We start from the raw sequence: 21,281 nt of genomic DNA on the forward strand, positions 1-21,281 counted from the left end.
AGAGAAATTATGTGAATATTATGTGAATTATGTGCTTATTTTCTTAATTATTATGATTAATGAATTAAGGATTTAAATAAGCGTCGAAAATAAATATTAACTAAATCCGATATCTAAGGATAAAGTTGTAGTGGTTGAAACAAGGGTTCCGGATGTATAAAGAATACCGAAATCCGAGTTCTAACGAAGAAGTTATGACTTGTCGAAGTTTCGTGGTAGAACTGGCACAACGGTATATGATGTAAAAAGTAAATTTTCGTTAAAGTGATTTTTAGCCTTAGTGATCTAAACGAAAATCTTAGTATTCGTTAAACGGAGAGCGTGCATAAAAAAGAATGTCCAAATCTGACTTCGTATGAGGATGTTATGATTTTTCTAAGTTTCAGCTTAGTAGTATGCAACCCGAAACTCGAAATTTAGATCAAGTGATTTTTAGCCAGAACAACCTAAACGACAATCAAAGATTTCGTTGATACTAGTTCAACGGTAAAAAGACAGACGAAATCGGACGTCAAATGAAGAGGTTGTGTATTTTTACGGACTTTTCCTGTCCCGACATGTTAAAAATATAACTTTAAAAATAAACTCAAAATTAGCCGACTGAGTCTAAACAAAAGTTATAGAGCTTAATTTGACCTACGCGTGGATATAAAGAAAGTCAAAAACGGAGTTCGTAAGTGAAAGTTACGAATCTTTGAAGTTTTGGGCACAAACTTCAAGGTTGGTTCGGAGGAGTACGCCCAGCGTACTCTTGTGAGTGTTCACGACCGGAGATTAGCCACGTAGCCCTACTTCGTCGCATTAATGCCATGTATCGTAGCCTTGATGATTCCAAGCTGATCCACCCAGTATATCCAGCGTACGAGCGTACACCAATTGTACTCGTTGAAAAAGCCTTACGCCCCGCGTACCTGAGCATTACGCCCAACGTACTAAGGAGATTCAGCCTCCTATAAATAGGAATCGAGGCCATCTAGATTTGTGTTACAATTTTTGCTTCTTTCACCCTATACTTTCTTCAATATTGCAAGAAATACCCCTCAAAGTCCTAGTACCATTCCTGACACCAGAAGCAAGTTCTGAAGCCCCGAAGATCCTAAGAAAAAGAGTTTTCAAGACGAAACTCTGCCCCGCGTGAAGCCCAGTTTCTAGTTTTTGGGAAAACATCCCGGTTTTTATCGGAAACTATTATTTCAAGAGACGAGGTGTTGTCCAATCATAGTCTTATCATGTGACTGTGTAGTAACTTTCATCTTACACATAGATATGAAGTATTTTATATACAAAATACGTGCTATGTGTATATATGTTGTTTGTTTATTTGAGATTGATGTTGAAAGAATGTTTTATACAGGTTTTAAACTGTATATGTATTTTATATCTACAACTATGTTGGGTAAAACATTGGTAGATAAAGAGTGAGGGATGAAAGATGATATAGATGTTATTTGCATATGCGCCTAATAAATAACATTTGCAGTTGTGCCCAATAGAAAATAAAAGATGTAATTTACAGTTGTGCCTAATAAATGACATTTTCAACTGTGCCTAATAGAGAATAAATGATGTTATTGGTAGCTGCGCCTAATATATAACATTGGCAGCTGCGCCATAGGCAAAGATGAATTCGTGTCTACTCCTTAGGTTAATCCTTAGGAATAAATGAACGAGGAAAAGCTGATTTCATAGGGTGGATCCTTAAGAATAAATAGGATTTATGGGAAAGGAGAATTGGGTTGATTGTTTGATGTTTAAACATAATAAATTTATTTATTGTGGGTTGATAAGTTTATTGTTGGTTGATGAAAATTAATAAATTTATTATTTGTGTGTTGAAAACCCTATATGCTCACCAGGCTCCTAAGCCTGATCCAATCAGTTTATTTGTATCACAAGTATCGATAGGAAACTATTTTACACTGAGAGATTAAAGGAGATGTAAATCACTAGTGTAAATAAATGTAAGTTCTGTTTATGCTTTTGGTCTGTATTGAAGTGGACATCCCGAGTTTTGTAATGAAATGAAAATAGGATTCTTTAAGAAATAATTTGATAAATATTTATTACATTTTGTTTTGGGGACAAATTACGCAACACCTTTTGTAAAATTACTCTGATTTTATTTTTAAAAGCATAAACGAAATCGGTCTTTTCTGGCTGTGAAAATGGGGATGTCATAGAGGGCCCATGACATTTAGATGTAAGACCATGTGGGGAGCCCATGGCATCCTGGAGTAAGACCCTGTGGACGAGCCCACGACATCCCTATATGTTGTATGCATGGCTTATGTGATATATGTAGCTTTTATAGCTAATATGATATGTGTTATGTGGATTGTATGTGGGGTATGCTTTGGGGGACTCCCTAAGAATTAGCTTATAGTTTGTGGATTTGTTTTAGGTACATCTGATCCCAAGGGCAAGGGCAAAGCTTGATAGTGTGGCGTACAATCTATCGGGCAATTTTTTATGGGACACTCTGATGTTTGGAAATAATATTGTTATGGATATGAATTTGAAAACAATTGTATTGAGATTTCATGGGTTATAGAAAAGTGTTTTGACTATTTAAAAATGAAACTATTCTTTTGAAAATTGGGTCGTTACACATAACTTCTTCATTATAACTCGGATTTCAGTGTTTTTTATATGTACGGAATCCTTGTGACATATACTATAACTTGGTTAAGATTATTTATTCTAAATAATCTTCTATGAAAAACTCATTTTTGACGTTTATTGTCTCTAAATTTCATAACTTTCTCATACAAGCTTTGTTTTTAACGTTTTTTATATCCATGCATAGGTGGAGACGTGATTTACAACTTTCGTCTAGACTTTGTCGACTAATTGTGACTTTATTTTTAAAATTATTTTTACCAGGCTTAGACAGGTAAAGTCTGTTAAAAATTAATAACTTTGTCATTCGTCGTCCATTTTCATCGGTATTTATATCGTTGAGCTCTTATTAATGAGATCTTCAATTCTCATTTTGTCGGCTAAAAATCGATCGATATAAAATTTGAATTTCGGAGGTTATGTACTATTGTGCTAAATCTTAGAAAAACCATAAATTCCTCATACGAAGTCAGATTTGGACATTGTTTTTAAGTATGTTCTCAGGTTAACGTATACTATGACTTTGTTTTATGTTGCTAAGGCCGAAAAGTAATTTATCAAAAAATCACTTTTTACATTATGCGGTGTCGTGTCGGTTTAGCCGTAAAACTTCGACGTGTTTCAGAGTTATTTATATGCACTTTACCCTTGTGACATATACAATAACTTGGTTAAGATTATTTATTCTAAATAATATTCTGTCAAAAACTCATTTTTGACGTTTATTGTCTCTAAATTGACTAACCCGAATATATGGGCGTTACACTGCGCGTATGACCTTCGTACGAGATGTATGCCCAACGTACTAAGGTACTCCCTAGTCTGCTCAGCATACACATCGTATGCCAAGCGTACAAACCTCCTATCCAAAATTACCACAATGCTACTATGGGCCAATCTTGCAATCTTTTCAACTTCAGGGGGTCAAAACGCAATATTATTCAAGTAGATGGTCAAATTTAGATGTACCTCATCATTGGAATGTTACATCTATTTAAGTTGACATCTTTTGAAAAAGATGCATACAAATATGTTTCCCTTCTTAGAATTTAAAGAAGAGGAAACAGATGTCGAGTGTCACAAATGTGAATACTTAGTTTCATCTGATGAATGTTTGAGTGACACATATAGAGTTGGACAAGAAAAGATTGAGGTATTCTTGAAACCAAAAGAAAATAAATCCATGATGAAACATGTGTTAACGGAAGAAGATAAAGAACAAATTAAAAAGAACTCAATTGAGAAATATAACTTGTTAAGCAAGAAATTGAACTCATAAGAAAATCTTGATTCTAAGACTGATTCTAAATTTGATGAAAGCAAAATTAGTGAAATTTCAGTTGAGGATGAAGTTGATTGTTCTTCTTTTATGAAATCGGTTGATGAACCAAAAAGAAAATTGATTTTTAAAGACTCTATTGAATTTGAGATGTTTGTTGAAAATGGAGGAGTAACAAATTTGAAAGAAAAGGCAGGTGTTTTTTCAAAAGTCAAATGTATATCTAATTAGGTGTTTGTTACGAAAGGACTTGACAAATTAGACACTAATGACTTGACATCTATAGTGAAAACTGATAATGATGCTTCTTGAGAAAATCATTTTTGGTCTAAACCTATAGATAATCACGACGAGAAAAAAAGGGCTTTATAAGAATACTTCATGGAGAGTGAAGACCAGATATATGTCTGAATCTTTGAATGTAACCTCTTTTCAACAAAGTGTAGTTGATAATGAGAAATCAATTATAAAGAAACAATGTGTGGCAAATGATGTGAAAGGAAAAATCAAAAATAAATGTTGATTTTGATCACAAAAATGAAGTAAGAAAATAAAAGCTCAAAGAAAGAAAAGCAATATTTAAAAAGATGATGAAAGAAAGAAAGAATTTTTGGAAGCAAAGAATAAATCATTAAATAAATCTCAAGATGTTTCTCATAAAAGTACCAGTTCGGCATCTTATGTTCAAAATCATAAACCTAACAAACTATTACGACCTCTTAATCAGAAGGATTATTCACAACATGTTACAAATTCAAAATCTAACTTATGTCCAAATTCATTTTATTCAAAAAGTGAGAAACCAACCAAGTTTGTTGAAAAATCAAGTTCTTTTTCAAACAAAAATTGATCAAAACTAACATATGTTAAAAAAAATATGTTAGATACCGATGTTGACTTAAAAGAATGTATGGCGATTTTTTTTTGAAAAGCTTAATTCCAAAAGCAAACGTTTTTTTTTCAAAAGAAAACACCATTGTTGAGATAAATTTATGTGAAAAAAGACTCAAGTTTTCAAAAGGTGCAAAATGTGAATAATTATTTTGTTATGAAATCATTTTGGGTTGATAAGATCAATAATTTCTCTGTTGTTATTTTCAAAAGAAAATATTCATATGGACCCAAGATTATTTGGGTTCCTGAATTAACTTAGTCGTGTAGGTGACTTGTGACGAGCAATACGATTCATAGTGGTATATTGATAGTAGTTGTTTTCGTCATTTAAATGGGAGGAAATCACAACTGAGAGAATTTAGAAGCTAGAATGATACAGGGAGAGTAATGTATGGAAATAATGCAACTGGAAAAATAAAAGGATATGACATGATAACTAATGGAGAATTCATGATTCACAAGGTAGCATATGTTGAATGCTTACAACATAATCTAATTGGTTTTTCTAAATTGGTTGTATTTACTAGATTAAAAGTGTCATTTTATGAGGAAGGTTCAGCAATAACAAATAAAGAATCAAAGAAAGAAATTTTGAAATCCAAAAGATTAGGAGAAATGTTTCTCTTGGGTATGAAGTATAACGCCCGCAAGTTCGGGCTAGACATTAAAATCTAATAAGTGACGATATTTATAATTAAAATCCTCGAATCGGATAATTATTCGTCGGATAATTATTCGTCGTATGCGTTACGAGCAATAAATAAAGTTTTAAATTAAAATATTATCTAGACTAAATAGTCATAACTAAAGTTGTAGTAGTCGTAATAGCGATCTCGGTGATATAAGGAACCCTTAAATCTGACTTCATATGAAGAAATTATGATTCCTCGAAGTTTCACGTTTAGCCCATATAGCAGAGTGCATCGTAAAAAGGTGAAAGTGAGTACATATATGTAAAAGTGATCTAAACAAAAGGCGTAGTAATCTTAAAAGTGAGTGCATACATGTAAAGAACATTAAAATATTACTTCGTATGAGGAAGTTAGTATGATTTTTTGAAGTTTCAGTACAATAGTGCACGGAATTGAAATCGAAATTAAGACCGGTTGGTGGTTAGCCAAACAATGTAAACGAGAGTTTAAGATCTCGTAAATAAAAAATCATCGATATAAAGACAGTTGAGAACAAAATTTATATGAAAGAGTGGTGATTTTATATATATTTTAACAGTCTAAGCTTATAAAAATATAATAAAAATAAATTAAGAATTAACCGATAGAGTCTAAATGAAAGTTATAGTACTCGTCAATACCGACATGTATATATAAATAACATCAAAAATAGAGCTCAAATGTGAAAGATACAATTGGTAGAAAAATTGAAATTCATATACGTAACGTGCAAGGCGTGACACGGCTTGCAACTTTTAAAAGGACGGCGCGTACTTGCACAATACCGACACGTGGCACGATTTGACAGGATCTTCATAGCCAAAATATGCAATGCACCTATCTATAGGGCATTGCATGCTCCCAATAATATCTATATATACCAACAAAAGTTAGCTCATTTTCCTCATATCTCAATCTACAAACTTTCTGGATGCCTCCAACCTCTGAGTCCGGAATTTCTTATCCTTTGTAGTATTTTAATTGTTAGATTAACGTGTCTTAACTTTCATATGAGGAAGTTATGATTTTACTAAGATTTCGCATAACGGTATGTAGCCCGGGATTCGAATTTTAGATCGACCAATTTTTAGCTGACACAACCTAAATGAGAATTGAAGATCTCATTAATAAGAGTTCAACAACAAAAGGACAGTCGAAAACGGGGCATGTATGCAGAAGTTATGAATTTTACACCGTCATTAAACAGTGTAATTTTCTTATAAATAAACGTCGAGAACTAGCTGATGGAGTCAAAAGGAGAGTTGTAGATCTTGTCAATACCTATGTGTGGATATAAAGAACGTCAAAAATGGAGCTCGTATGCAAAAGTTACAGAATTTAACAGTCAAAACGGTACTGCTGCGATGGGGATGATGATGCACGATCTGAGCCCTTGTATTCTCCCCATGCCTTGCCACCAGATGGTGACATGTGACACTCTAACTCGAAGAGTTGGAGGCTCAAAACTCACCGAGTTAAGCCATTTTTTAGCCTATAAATACAATGCAATGCTCACTTATTTTCCTCACACCTCAACCTCTCTCTCTCTCTCTCTCTATCTCTCTCTCTCTAACTTCTCTCTAAACCTCTCCCAAAGCCCTAGTAACTTCTAATTTCTAGAGGAAAGCCCCGTAGTGCATGAAGGCTCCAAAAAGAAGAGCTATTTGGCTCGAAATTTTTGCTCCCATAGAGCCCGGTTCCTAGCCAAACCTCCCGGTAAGTAAGTTATGCTTACCCTACTTCAAGTATAGTTTATGTTTAAGTTCAATATTGTTATTATGAACTTATAAACAATAAATATATTATAAAATATAATATACAAAGTTTTTTTATAATATCTTTTAACTACTTGCGGTATGGGGAATCTGGTGTGAAGTGCTGCATAGGGTTGTTGGATTTCAGAAGTGTTATAATGCGCAAATGGTCCCGCCCTCCGATGTTTCATGTCTTCCCCTGTTTGTACATAGTGGTTGAAAATTATTTTTTAACACTTATAAAATAATATCGCTCGTAAATAGTCGCAATAAATATTAGACTGAAATCTAGTGGTGATGATACTAAGTTTCGTTGAAGGAAAATATAATTATTAAAAGCACAGTGTTTCCCTAGTTGGGATCATCACTTTAACAAGTGAGTGCATAGTTACATTCATCTTGCACATAGATATGAAGTATTTAATATAAATTATGTACTATGTGTGCATATTATTTGTGTTCTTGATATCTATATTGGATGAAAAAAATTTATATGTTCTATGTGATTTAGACTGTATATGTATTTTATACCTATAAAAATATTGGGTAAAGATGGATAGATGAATGATGAGAGATGAAAGATGATATAGATGAACATTGGTAGCTATGGACTTAGTTCTTGATAAATAAACCCTGGCAGCTATGGACTTAGTGCCAATTAGATAAACCCTGGCAGCTAAGGACTTAGTTCCTTAGAAATGAACATTGGCAGTGATGGAATTAGTGCCCTATAAATGGATATTGGCGGCTATGGACTTAGTGCCTAACAAATAACATCGGTAGCTATGGACTTAGTACCTGTTAAATAAACCTTGGTAGCGATGGACTTCGTGTCTATTCCTTAGGAATGAATAAGTGAATGATTCATAATTCTTAGGGTAGATCCTTAAGAAATAAAGAAGATAATGGGGTTGGGTAATTAGGTTAATTATTTGATGATGAAACATAATAACTTTATTATTGTAGGTTGAAAAGCCTATGTACTCACCAGTTTTCCCAACTTGACCCACTTAGTTTATTTGTATCATAGGTATCGATACAAGGCTAGTTTACACTGAGAGATTAAAGGAAATATAGATCACTAGTGTAAATGAAGGTAAGGTCTGTTTATACATATGTTTTTGATTTAACAATGACATCCCAAAGTTTTAATATAAATAAAATACATTTCTTTGGAAATGCTTTGATAATATATTTATCATGTTTTTTTTAGAAACAAATTCCGCAATATTATTCTTTAAAAAAGATACTCTGGTTTTCAAATAACCATAAGTAAAATTTTTAAAAAGACCTTGAATTTGTGGATGTCACATTTCGATTGTAATCATTTGGAAACATTTGTCTTTGGATTTGAAAGACTCGTATGCATATTATTTCATCTTTTATATTCTTGTTGATTGTTTTAGCCGTCTGTGGCTAGAACCCTGGTTGCTCTAACTTCATGTTTTGGCATTTTAGTTGTGATTTCAATCAGATGATTTGATGTTTGCTTTCAATTTCTATATAGTGAATTTAATTTTGTGTTAATCGAATGTTTGATTCTAATTGTAATTCTTATTGGTCATTTGAATTAGGGATAGATCATTCTAGTCATCTAATTGAAAAATCCGTAATTGTTTTGCAAATTAGACCAAGTAAAAAATGCAAAATCGAATTCTTTTGAATAAATCTAGCATAAAGGAAAGTTGCAAACATAAATATTATATATGTATAAAAGGTTTAACTATTTTAGCATAGTTAATTATTAGTTAACAGACGTCTCTTTAATTTTGTTTTGAATAATTTAAGTATTAGTTAAAAAATATATTAAAATTTTGATAAAACTAAATAACTTTTTAAAATTTAAATAACAAAAGTTTATATCAGATCAATATAAACTATATCGTACTTAAAGATAAAAATATATTTATGTTTTGGTTTCATAATATAAGCACGGTAAAATTTATATTGGACTGATATAAACATTTGATAGTTAAATTTTAAAAATTATTTAGTTTTATCAAAACTTGAATATATATTTATATTTTATATGTTTATAATATTAAAGGGATTTTCAAAATAATATTTTATGGTAATCTGGGAACCTATAATAAAAGGGCAAACAAAAAAAAAAGTGACAAATTTGCTGTATAAACAAACCAAGAATCTGGCAAAGAGTATAAACAACATTGTCGACCAAACTAAAAACTTTTTATGGCATTATCCCTACAAACATACTCATAATATGCAAAAATTGAATATTTTATTTCAGGATATCTATGTACGTATTTGCCATATAGATCTTCACAACGATATTAGATATTGGATAATGACATTAGATATTGGACAAAGAATTCAATGGATATTTAGTTAAATAACTATTAAGACATAAATGATACTCTTTTTCAAATGTAAAATACTAAGAGTAACAAATAAATAGTTTTTTCTAATATGCATTTAATTGGTTCAGCTTTCTACAAGTGTCTTTTTAATATATTCCTCTGTTCTAAAAGGAAAAAATATATACTTTTTGACAAGTGTGACGTTGGATCATCACAACTGATATATGAACTTTCACTTCATGAGTCATTTATGATTCAATATAGTGTGAATATAACGGATCAAAATATTGGTTCGTTAGAGAGAATATTTGAACAACAAAAACAATATGAAGACATTTTTGGTATTTTATTTATAACAGAAAAGTTGATGTCACTGAATACTTGTGAGTTGAATGAAAGTTGTAAAAAATTTTAAAAAAAGTTGCGACATGGTCATATTACAGACATCAATGTTGATGATTTATTCAACAAACATAAATTATTATAAAAATTTAGTAGTTCAATATAACAAAGTTAAAAAAATATTAAATTTCCTAAAACTAATAAACACTTATCTATTTTTTTGTCTAGCATATAAAATATTGTTGATTGTTCTCGTTACAGTTGCATCATTAAAAAGAACTTTTCTAAATTAAAGCTTTTAAAAAGAATTATACTCGGCAATGTCTTAAGAGAAATTAAACACTTTGACTTTAATTTCAAATGAAAACGAATTTCTTGATAATATTAATTACGAAAATACAATAAATGAATTTTCTTATAAAAATGTTAGAAGATTAATGCTTAGAAAATAATAATCCACTGTTTTTTTTTTTTTTTTTTTGAAAAGGTGTTCGTAACAATTACAACTTATAATTAATGACTGAAGGTATGATGTTGTAGTAGTGAATTTACAAGATATTATCTTAGCAACTTTAACTTTTAAATTTAACAGTGACAAAGTAACTTAATAATTTTCTACAAAATAAAAATTATGGGGCCTCACTTTGATATTCGCATAAAGCCTCCGAAATGTAGCTTTTCACCTTATGAGTTCAATGTTCATAACCAAGGCCATTGAGTTCTCTCATAAATTTAGCCTTATATCTATTGATTTTTAGCCAATTTATGTTACAGAAACCGTTGTAGAAGGACATGCAACATCTATAAAAAAAACGAAAAAAAACGTGGTTCTTTTAGTAATAAGTTGGTGCCGACACAACATTTACTTCCTTTTAGTAAATAAATTTTAAACTATCGTGTTTTGGTAAATAGCTTTATAATCACTTGATATGGTAAAAATACTCTTTTATGGATAGGAAATAGCAATATCTCATCCCAAAGACAAAGCAAGATCCAATGTTTTCCTTCACAAACATAAAAATAACACCATAAAAAACCTTAAATTTGACCGAAAATATCGGTTTTACCCTGCGATAAATTTTTGGTTCATTTATGCCGCAAACTTGTTATTTCTTTTTGTTTGTTTTACATTTTTTACCTATAATAGCAGGTTTCAGGTTAGCATGAAATATTATTTGCCAAAAAAATTTTAACTGTACAAATATTTCGCAAAGAAACCCTTAAGATTATAAATCTTAATAATTGTATGAAATATCTTATAAAGGATTCTCAAAGTGACATAGCTCTATATAAATACCAAATAGAATAAAATCATTCTTAATAAAGTTAATATATTTCGATAGGGAGCTGCCTTAGACCATTTTCCTACCAAAATAAAATTATCTATATGTGGTATTAATATTCCTTGTTACTTATATCCGATTTGTAACAACTCTACCAAAAGATATTCAACATATGTTCATAATGAGAGAACCCCTTCTCTAAACTTTACCATATTACTAGAAAAATGCTACATGCATATTCATAATATGATTAACAAAAGTCTGTATACAAACCAACTATTAAGATTTTCACAAAGCTTTATATATTACATAACTTCCCATGAATTTTTACACTAAGTACAAAAGTGATAATATTAACTATTTTAAATATTCCAACAGTACATGACTATACTGGATGCTTATCACCTGCAATAGTTAAACACTGAGAGGGATAAGTGGATGACGCTTAGTGAGTTTAAAAATAGATACAATATAACGCTATGCCATATATATTACAATATGACAGAAGCAAAGATGGACAAATAACAACAAAGGCATATGTGTATCATATCATAGGTTTTCCGTATCAACTAATAATTTGATTCAAAGATTTAAATCAATGAGATACAAAAATTTCAACATGATATACATCAGTAAGACTTCAACCCAAGTGGCACAGAAAATAAACAATTTTTTTATTATGATTCTGCTAAAATATACAGGCTTTCAACCCTACCTAGCCCGATGCCAATACCGAAAGTGATACGATTCATGTTCTACATGGCCAAAGGCATAAAGCCAATACCAGAAGTGATACGAGAAATGCTCTATATGGCCAAATGCATAAAACCAATACCAGAATAATACGAGACATGCTATACATGGCCAATCGCTCAAAGCCAATACCAAAAGAGCTACAAGACATGCTCTACATGATCAAAAGTATAAAAACGAGAATAACACAGGAAAGCACATTGAACATATAACACATAACATACAATTGTCCCTATATTGAACTCACCTTAAAATAACCAAATGATAAAATGATAATTTAGGCAGCACATCGTGCCTAAAAATGACTTTATTTGACGAAATCGGGAGTTTTTGCTGAAAACAGGGCTTTGTGTGGGCAGAGTTTCAACTGAAAATATTATTTCTCGAGTCTTCGGGTGTTCCGAGGCTTACTTCGGGTGTTGGGGTGGTTCCCTAGGCTTCGTGGGGGGGGGGGGGTGTTAGGGTAGTTTGTGAGAAAGTAGAGGGTGTAAAAGTGTGAAAATTGTAAACTTAAATTAGGCAGCCTCGTATTTATAGTATCCGAAGCTCTGAGTTACGCTGGCGTAATTTTTCTGTTCGCAGGGCGTTTTGCCTTGAGAACTTCTACGCTAAGCGTAATCTTGTACGTTGGGTGTAGGAGTTAACATGGAGTGTGCTCGGTTCTAATGCCTTGGACGTGTCAATGATAAGAGATTACTGTCCTTCGTCTGAAGAAAGTGTCGACGTGATTTATCTTGGACCTTTCTTTTGAGTATGCGGGGCTTAGTTTGAGTACGTTGGGATTACTGCTTCGGATAAGCCTCGATGTTTGTATCTAAAACTTCCAAAATTCATATCTTTCGCATACGCGCTCCGTTTTTTATTTTCTTTATATTCACGCGTGGGTGAAACTATACTCTACAACTTTCATTTAGACTCTGTCGACTAATTTTCAATTTATTTTTAATATTATATTTTTAACAGGCCGGGACAGGAAAAGTCCGTTAAAAATTCATAACTTCTTCATCCGACGTCCGTTTTTGTCTATCGTTTTACCATTGAACTACAATCGACAAGATCTTCGATTCTCGTTTAGATTGTGTCGGCTAAAAATCGCTCGGTCAATAATTCAAATTTCAAGTTGTACATTGCTATGCCGAATCTTTGAAAAATCTTAATTTCCTCATACGAAGTCAGATTTAGACGTTCTTTTTATGAAAGTTCTCGGTTTAATGAATACTACTACTTTCATTTGGATCACTAAAGATAAAAAGTAGTTTATCGTAAACTCACTTTTTACGTCATACGACGTCGTGCCGGTTTTGTCGCGAAACTTTGATAAGTCATAACTTATTCGTTATAACTCAGATTTCGATGAGGTTTTCACCTAAACGTTTCTAACAAGATAATTTACAACTTTCTATGACATTAGTTTTACTTATTTCCAACTTAAATGTTATATGTTCGTTAATTTCAATAATTGACTTTTTGATCAGAATCTCATAAGACTTCCCATCACTTCCAATATTTTCCAAATGATTCTAAACATAGTATTACTTCAAATCTCATAAAACTATCCTGTTAGAATTCAACGTTCAAAATCATATATATTATTTAATAATATTCACTTTTAAGTTATGAAGCTTAAAACATGATAATTATACAAGGTTATTAATGTGTATGTTACAATTACCTCATCCTTTTGAGGATTTTATCCCCAAAATTACAACGATTTAAACAAATTGGGATATTTCACTCTTATCTCATTCTTATTTTACTAATAATAATTTGGGCCCCGATGGTGTTTCCACTTGACAAGCACCAACTTCATTTCTTTATTACACAATTCAGTTGTTTTCTCGTTTATAATCTCTTCAGGCTCTTCTACATATATTAATTTATTATCCAATTTCACCTCGGATAATGGAACTATTTCATCATATATGCTCAAACATTTGCGCAGATAACTCACATGAAATACATCATGAATATCTGCCAGATCTTCAGGCAATTCCAACCGGTATGCTTGCTTACCAATTCTCAGGATGATTTTGAAAGGACTAACAAATCTAGGACTCAATTTTCCTTTCTTCCCAAATCGTATAGTGTCTTCCCATGGAGATACCTTCAACATTACGAAATCACCCACCTGGAATTCTATTGGTCGTCTCCTCTTTTTTGCATAGGACTTTTGTCGATCCTGGACCGCTTTCATTCTTTCTCGTACAATTTGAAATTTTTTTAGTGGTGTCTTGAAGCATTTCAGGGCCTCCAAGGATTTCATGTCCTACATCACGCCAACATATTGGAGTACGACATTTACGACCATATAATGCTTCATATGGTGGCATTTTGATTGAAGTGTGGTAACTGTTATTATATTAAAATTCAACAATATGTAAGTACTTGTCCCACTTACCACCAAATTCCAAGACACATGCACGAAACATATCTTCCACTGCTTGGATTGTTCTCTCCGTCTGACCATCTATCTGGGGATGATAAGTTGTGCTGAGAGCAACCCAAGATCCTAATTTATGTTGCATACTCGCCCAAAAATGGGAAGTGAAGTAAGTATCACGATCGTAAATAATCTTTAGTGGCAGGCCATGTCTCGCAACAATTTCATCCAAGTATACTTGTGCATATTTCTCCATTGGATTTGTTTCATGCATGGCAAGAAAATGTGATCTTTTAGTTAGTCAGTCGACAATTACGCAAGTGTTATCATTCTGTCTCGCAGTCTTTGGCAATTTGATAATAAAATCCATGGACAGCTCCTCCCATTTCCACATAGGGACATTAATACCTTCTAGGCTACCGTATGGCTTTTGGTGTTTCGCTTTGACTTGTAAGCATACTAAGCATTCCTGCACATATCTTCCAATGTCTCTCTTTAATCCATGCCACCAATAATCAGCTTGTACATCATAGTACATTTTACTTGTACCAAGATGTATTGACATATTAGACTTATAGGCTTCATCCAAAATCTTCTGTCTTAATCCACTAATCTTTGGAATCCATATCCGATTCTTAAATACTTTCAGTCCACATGGATCATCAAGTAAAATATCAACATAATGTACCATCCCTTCCTTCTTCATATTTTCTGGCTTTAAGGTCTCTACTTGCCATTTTTCTAGTTCATCAAAAATAGTGAACTTTACTGTAGTGTGAGTAATAACATAACATACACTATTATGATAAACCTTTCTATCAAGTACATCAGCAGCTACATTGGCCTTTCCAGGATGATACAGGATTTCACAGTCATAGTCGCTCCATGGCTCGTTGTTGTCTCATATTCAAAGTTTGATGTCTGAATATATACTTGAGACTTTTCTGGTCAGTAAACAATTGACATTTTGTACATAAAAAAAGATAATGCCTCCAGAGGTTTAAGGCAAATACTACTGCAGTGAGTTCGAGGTCATGGGTGGGATAATTCTTTTCATACTCTTTCAGTTCTCTTAAGGCATAGGCTATTACTCTACCACGTTGCATCAACACACAACCGAGCCCCAATCTTGAAGCATCGCTATATACGGAAAAATCATTATCATCTTTTGGGAGTGATAAGATCGGAGCACGAGTCAAAAGGTATTTTAGAGTTGATAAAGCTTTTTCTTGGGCTTCACCCCATTCAAACTTTGCTTCCTTTCGTGTAAGGCTTGTGAGAGGTACAAAAATCTTTAATGAATCTACGGTAATACCCTGCGAGACCCAAGAAACTGCAAATTTCAAAAGCATTACGGGGCGCTTCCCAATTCTGAATGGCTTCAATTTTGGTAGGATCTACTAATATACTGTCACTAGAAATCACATGGTCGAGAAATTGAATTTGGCGAAGCCAAAATTCACATTTTGAGAATTTAGCATATAGTTTCTCCTTTTGAAGAAGTTCTAATATTTCACGAATATGAATGACATGATTAGCTTCAGACTTGGAATAGATTAGAATGTCATAAATGAATACGATGACAGATTTATCAAGCATTGGACGACATACCTGATTCATCATATCCATGAATACGGCAGGAGCATTTGACAACCGAATCGTATGACAACCAATTGGAAAAGCCCATAACGAGTACGAAAAGCAGTATTCGGTACATCTTGTTCTTTTAGTTTCAATTGATGATATCCAGACCTCAAATCAATCTTCGAGAAATAGCTAACACACTGAAGTTGATCAAACAGATCGTCTATGCGAGGTAGTGGATACTTGTTCTTGATAGTTACCTTATTTAGCTCACGATAATCAATACACAATTGCATTGATCCATCCTTCTTCTTGACAAACAATGCTAGAGCACCCCAAGGAGAGGTACTCGGTCGAATAAAGCCTTTCTCAAGTAATTCCTGCAGTTGAATCATCATTTCCTTCATCTCAGCTAGTGCAAGACGATAAAGTGTCTTTGTAATCGGAGCAGCACCATGCATAAGATCAATTTGGAAATCTGCTTGCCTATCCGAAGGAAGTCCAGACAAATCATCGGGGAAATCATCAGGATATTCATTAACAACGGGAATATCATTTACAATTTTCTTCCCCTCTTTTGAGATATCAACTGTATATGCTAGATAAGTAGAACACCCATTCGATTTGAATTTGTGAGCTTTTAGGAAAGAGATTATTTTAAAGATTTTAAGTCTTTGTTCACCATAGACATAAATAGGATTCTCCCCTTCAATAGGAATGTGTACTATCTTTTTGTAACACAAAAGTTATGCATGGTTCTTTGACAACCAATCCATGTCAAGAATAATATCAAAGTTGGGTAAGGAGATAAGAATCAAGTTATCAAGAAAACTATAACATTCAATTTCTATGACATAATCTCTATAGAATTTATCAGCAAGTAATGATACGCTTCCCGTTGTATCAACATGAAATGGTTTGGTGACTGTATAGCAAGCAATTTGAAAAGAATGTACAAATTCATCAGACATAAAAGAATCTGAGGCGCCAGAATCAAATAAGATTTGAGCAGGTCTAGAGTTGACGAGAAATGTACTAGTTACAACATTCAGATCTCTGTGTGCCTCCTCTGTGGTAATCTGAAATGCACGATCTTTAGCTTTTGGCACCTCCTCCTTTTTAGTTGCAGTATTTACCGGTTGTTGAACAGAAGCTTGACTTCCCGCCATTTGACTAGTAAAAGTAGTGCAGAAACGCTTCCTGTGGCCTGTAACACCATAAGCAAAACATGTAACATTCTTCATTGGGAAAATGGGCTTCATGTGACCCATTTCTCCACATCCATAAGATATCACCAATTTTTCTGTTCTGCATTGACCCTAGTGATTCTTTCCACATTTTTGACATGATGGCGACTGAAGAGAAAAAGATTGTGACCTACCACGACCACGAGAGGTATTATGAGATTGTACTTGTTGGCTAGGTTAAGATCAAACGGATTGAGCTGGTGGAATAGAGGAAACAGGAACAGTTCGATCAATACATGGATGCTTCGGAACAGAAAGAGTGGCACCACGTATCTCAAAGTCATGCTCGCGCTTTCGGGCATACTCAATAGCTTAATGACAGTATATCTCGATTGACCATGAAATTGAGTTTCATAATCATTCATGGTCATTCCTCACTGTTTAAGCTCGAGGAATTCTTTCTCTAATCTTCTCCTCAGGTCTAGAGGATAGTACTTTTGTAGCAAGCGATTTTTGAACATTTCCCAAGATAAATTCTCCTGGTCATATTCGTTGAGAGCTTCAAATATTGCTTCCCACCAGACCAATGCTTCTCCGATGAGCATTGTAGATGCATAATTAGCTTTGTCTTCATTAACGACATGAGAGATACGAAATACTTTTTCTGTGTTCTGGATCCATGTAAGAACAACAATGGGATTAAGAACATCTGAAAACTCCGTAGCACCATTACTCTTGAAAGTTTTGAATGAGGGACATTTCGCCTCCCTTTTTAAAGATTCTCCGGTGGCTTTCTCTTTACATTTACCACTATCCTTTTTGTGTTCTTCGAGAGTCTGCCGAATAACACCAATAAGTTTATACACAAGTCACTCCTCATGAGGGGATACTGGAGTATTTACTTCATCAGCATTAGGATCTCCACCCACATCTGGTGTATGACTACACACCTGTTCAGCCATTGTTCTGAAAATTTTGAGTAACATAGTATTCTAGAATATTAGGATTTATCATTACCTAATACTTTACTTAAGTGTTTCCTATGGTTTGTATCAATATACTTATTATGAATCCGTTTATATATTGAACTTCCAATAGTTTAAGTCTAAATAACAATCCGTGGGATTTATTTCACTTAAACTACTGCTCTGATACCATGATTGAGAGAACCCCTTCTCTAAACTTTACCATATTACTCCAAACATGTTACATGCATATTCATAATATGATTTACAAAAGTCTGGATACAAACCAACTATTAAGATTTTTACAAAGTTTTATATATTACATAACTTCCCAGGAATTTATACACTAAGTACAAAAGTGATAATATTAACTATTCTAAATCTTCCTATAATATCCATAAATTTTACGCCAAAATTTAAACTTTTTAAATCTAAATTAAAATCAAAAAGCGGTTGTTTACAAAAATGTTTTCAAATCATTATCCATTAGAGTGTCCCAAAAAGCATAACATAAGGATAAGGAGCGGTACCTTCATGCCTTCGCATTTCCATGATCTCCTAAAGTACCTGAAACAATAAACTGAAAAATGTAAGCCCAAGGGCTTAGTGACCTACCCCCAAAATACCAATACCACACTGACAATACCATATTATTCAAATAAACATGCATACTGGGCCATCGGCCTGACTGGACCGCGCTACAGGGACTACAGTCTATCTGGATCTATCCTGAGCCTTCGGCATGACTAATCCGCCACATGGGCCTACAGTCTCCCAGGACCGCTCATAGGGTGTGTTGGCCTACAGCACAAAGTAGGTCCGCCTCAACCCAACCAACAAGCAAATACCATGTGCTCATAACTATCATATACTGGCATATATAAACATCAAGCATATTTATCATTGGTCATCAATCATAGAATTCTCTCGTAACGCGAGTACCGACCTAGCAGGTCACTAATATACCAATCCCTACGGATCATAAGAGCATAGCATACTGTCTACCTTGATTCCGATCTAACGGATCATAACCACATATAGCATACCATAACAATAACAACTAAAGGGTCGGCCTTGGTGTCGTAGACCCTATCGATATAGTGAGGATAACTCAGCTCGCAAATGTTGACTCGGAAGGTAATCTCCAACTCTCGGATCACTTGACACGGGCTCCATCACCTGTAGCACAACATGCTCGTAAGTCTTTAACCATATAAGGTACTCCATAACCCACTAGTCAACCCATGATCAACGTCAAAGCCCTCAGTCAAGGTCAACAGTCCATGTTGACCTCGACTCGCCGATTACCCTCGGCTACTCGTCGAGTTCCTTGAATCACATTCCAACTCGCTGAGTCATTAGGGTGACTCGTCGAGTTCCTTTGATTCTCGGTCAAATTTTAAGGCCACCCGTCGAGTTCCCTCCTTGCAACTCGACGGATACACCCGTATACATATCCAGGAGAAAACTCATCCGACTCGCCGAGTTGTTCTTCAACTCGTCGAGTTTATGGCAATCATTATCGGACTCACCGAGTTGTTCAATTAACTCGTCGAGTTCACGGTCATCTTCATGTGACTCGCCGAGTCGACTTTGCGACTCGCAGATTCCATTTAGTCCTTTTTCCATACAGACCTATTTTGAGCCATGCAGTGGCTCCAACTCACAGATCCAAGCTTCTAGGGCATTCTTATCACGTAAAGTTGTAAACTTTACGTGCATGAATGGCTTTAAATGCTCCAAATGCCAAATCTAAGCTCTTAATGGGGCTTCATGCCCAAGAGGGACCTCAATCACGACCAAAACTGCAACTTTATGCTTCTAGAATCTGAAGAGGGTCCAGATCTGAAGTTACAACTTCAGATCTAGCCCATAGCTCATCATACCAACTTGATATACCAAGAAAACCCTAAAACTCAACCAATAGAGAAGATCTATAAGGAAAATGACGGTTTAGGTACCTCTGGAAGATGATATCTGAGATGAATGTTGATTTCCACACTCTAATTGCTCCAACCTCCTTCTCCTCCAAGTCTTCTCCTTCCAAAAATCCTCTTTTGAAGCTTCAAAACATACACAAGGCACACACACACGAAAAAGGGCTCTCAAGGACTCTTTAGAACTGTAAAGAGTTCCAAGGGAGGCTAAGGTCCCTTTAAATAGGGGTACAAACCTCGGGATTTAGGGTTTCATCTGCCAGCTCCTACTCGCCGAGTCCCAATACGGACTCGTCGAGTAGGTCACTTAGCACGCGATCCGACCCCCGTTGCTACTCGACGAGTAGGGCAATCAACTCGTCGAGTAGAGCTTAACCCAATACATCTTGTTTAAAATAATACCTGAGAATCGAGGCATTACAACTCTCCCCCACTTGAACTAGACTTCTCCCTCGAAGTCCACTGGAATAAACAAGGTCGGGTAATGCTCGAGCATCTCCGCCTCCGGCTCTCATGTCCACTCGGATCCCCTCCGATGTTCCCACTGTACCTTTACCAAGGGTATTTCCTTGTTTCGTAGAATCTTCGCCTTCCTTTCTAAAATAGCCACATGCCTCTCCACATAGTTCAGGCGCTCATCGACCTGAATGTCATCCAACGATACCACTACCTCCTGATCCATAATGCATTCTCGCAATTGCAAAACATGAAACGTGTTGTGGATCCGGCTGAGCTCCTCCGGAAGCTCTAGTCTATAAGCTACCCTGCCGACCCTGACAACAATCCTGAACGGCCCAATGTAACGGGGACCCAATTTTCCCCTCTTCCTGAAGCGGATCACACCCATACAGGGTGAGACTTTGAGGAGGACCTTGTCAACCACCTGAAATTCCAGCTCAGATCAGCGTCGGTCAGCATAACTTTTCTGCCGGCTCTGAGCGGTCTGCAGTTGCTGTCTAATCTATTGTATCATCTCGGTAGCTTGCAGGACTACCTCTGTCCGAGTCATTACCCTATGCCCAACCTCACCCCATCAGACTGGGGTCCTACACTTCCGCCCATACAACAACTTGAAAGACGGGGCGCCAATACTGGAATGATAGTTGTTGTTGTAGGCGAACTCTGCAAGCGGTAGGTGGGAATCCCAACTCCCACTGAAATCAATGACGCACGCCCTCAACATGCGGATGGAACGCCATGCTAAAATGCAGTCTCGTACCTATTTCCTCGTGAAACTTCTGCCAAAAATGGGAAGTAAATCTGACATCCTGATCGGACACAATGGAAACTGGGACCCCATGGCGAGAGACAA

The sequence above is a fragment of the Lactuca sativa genome, chromosome 7 (assembly GCF_002870075.4).
Source record: "Lactuca sativa cultivar Salinas chromosome 7, Lsat_Salinas_v11, whole genome shotgun sequence".
Classification (NCBI taxonomy): domain Eukaryota; kingdom Viridiplantae; phylum Streptophyta; class Magnoliopsida; order Asterales; family Asteraceae; genus Lactuca; species Lactuca sativa.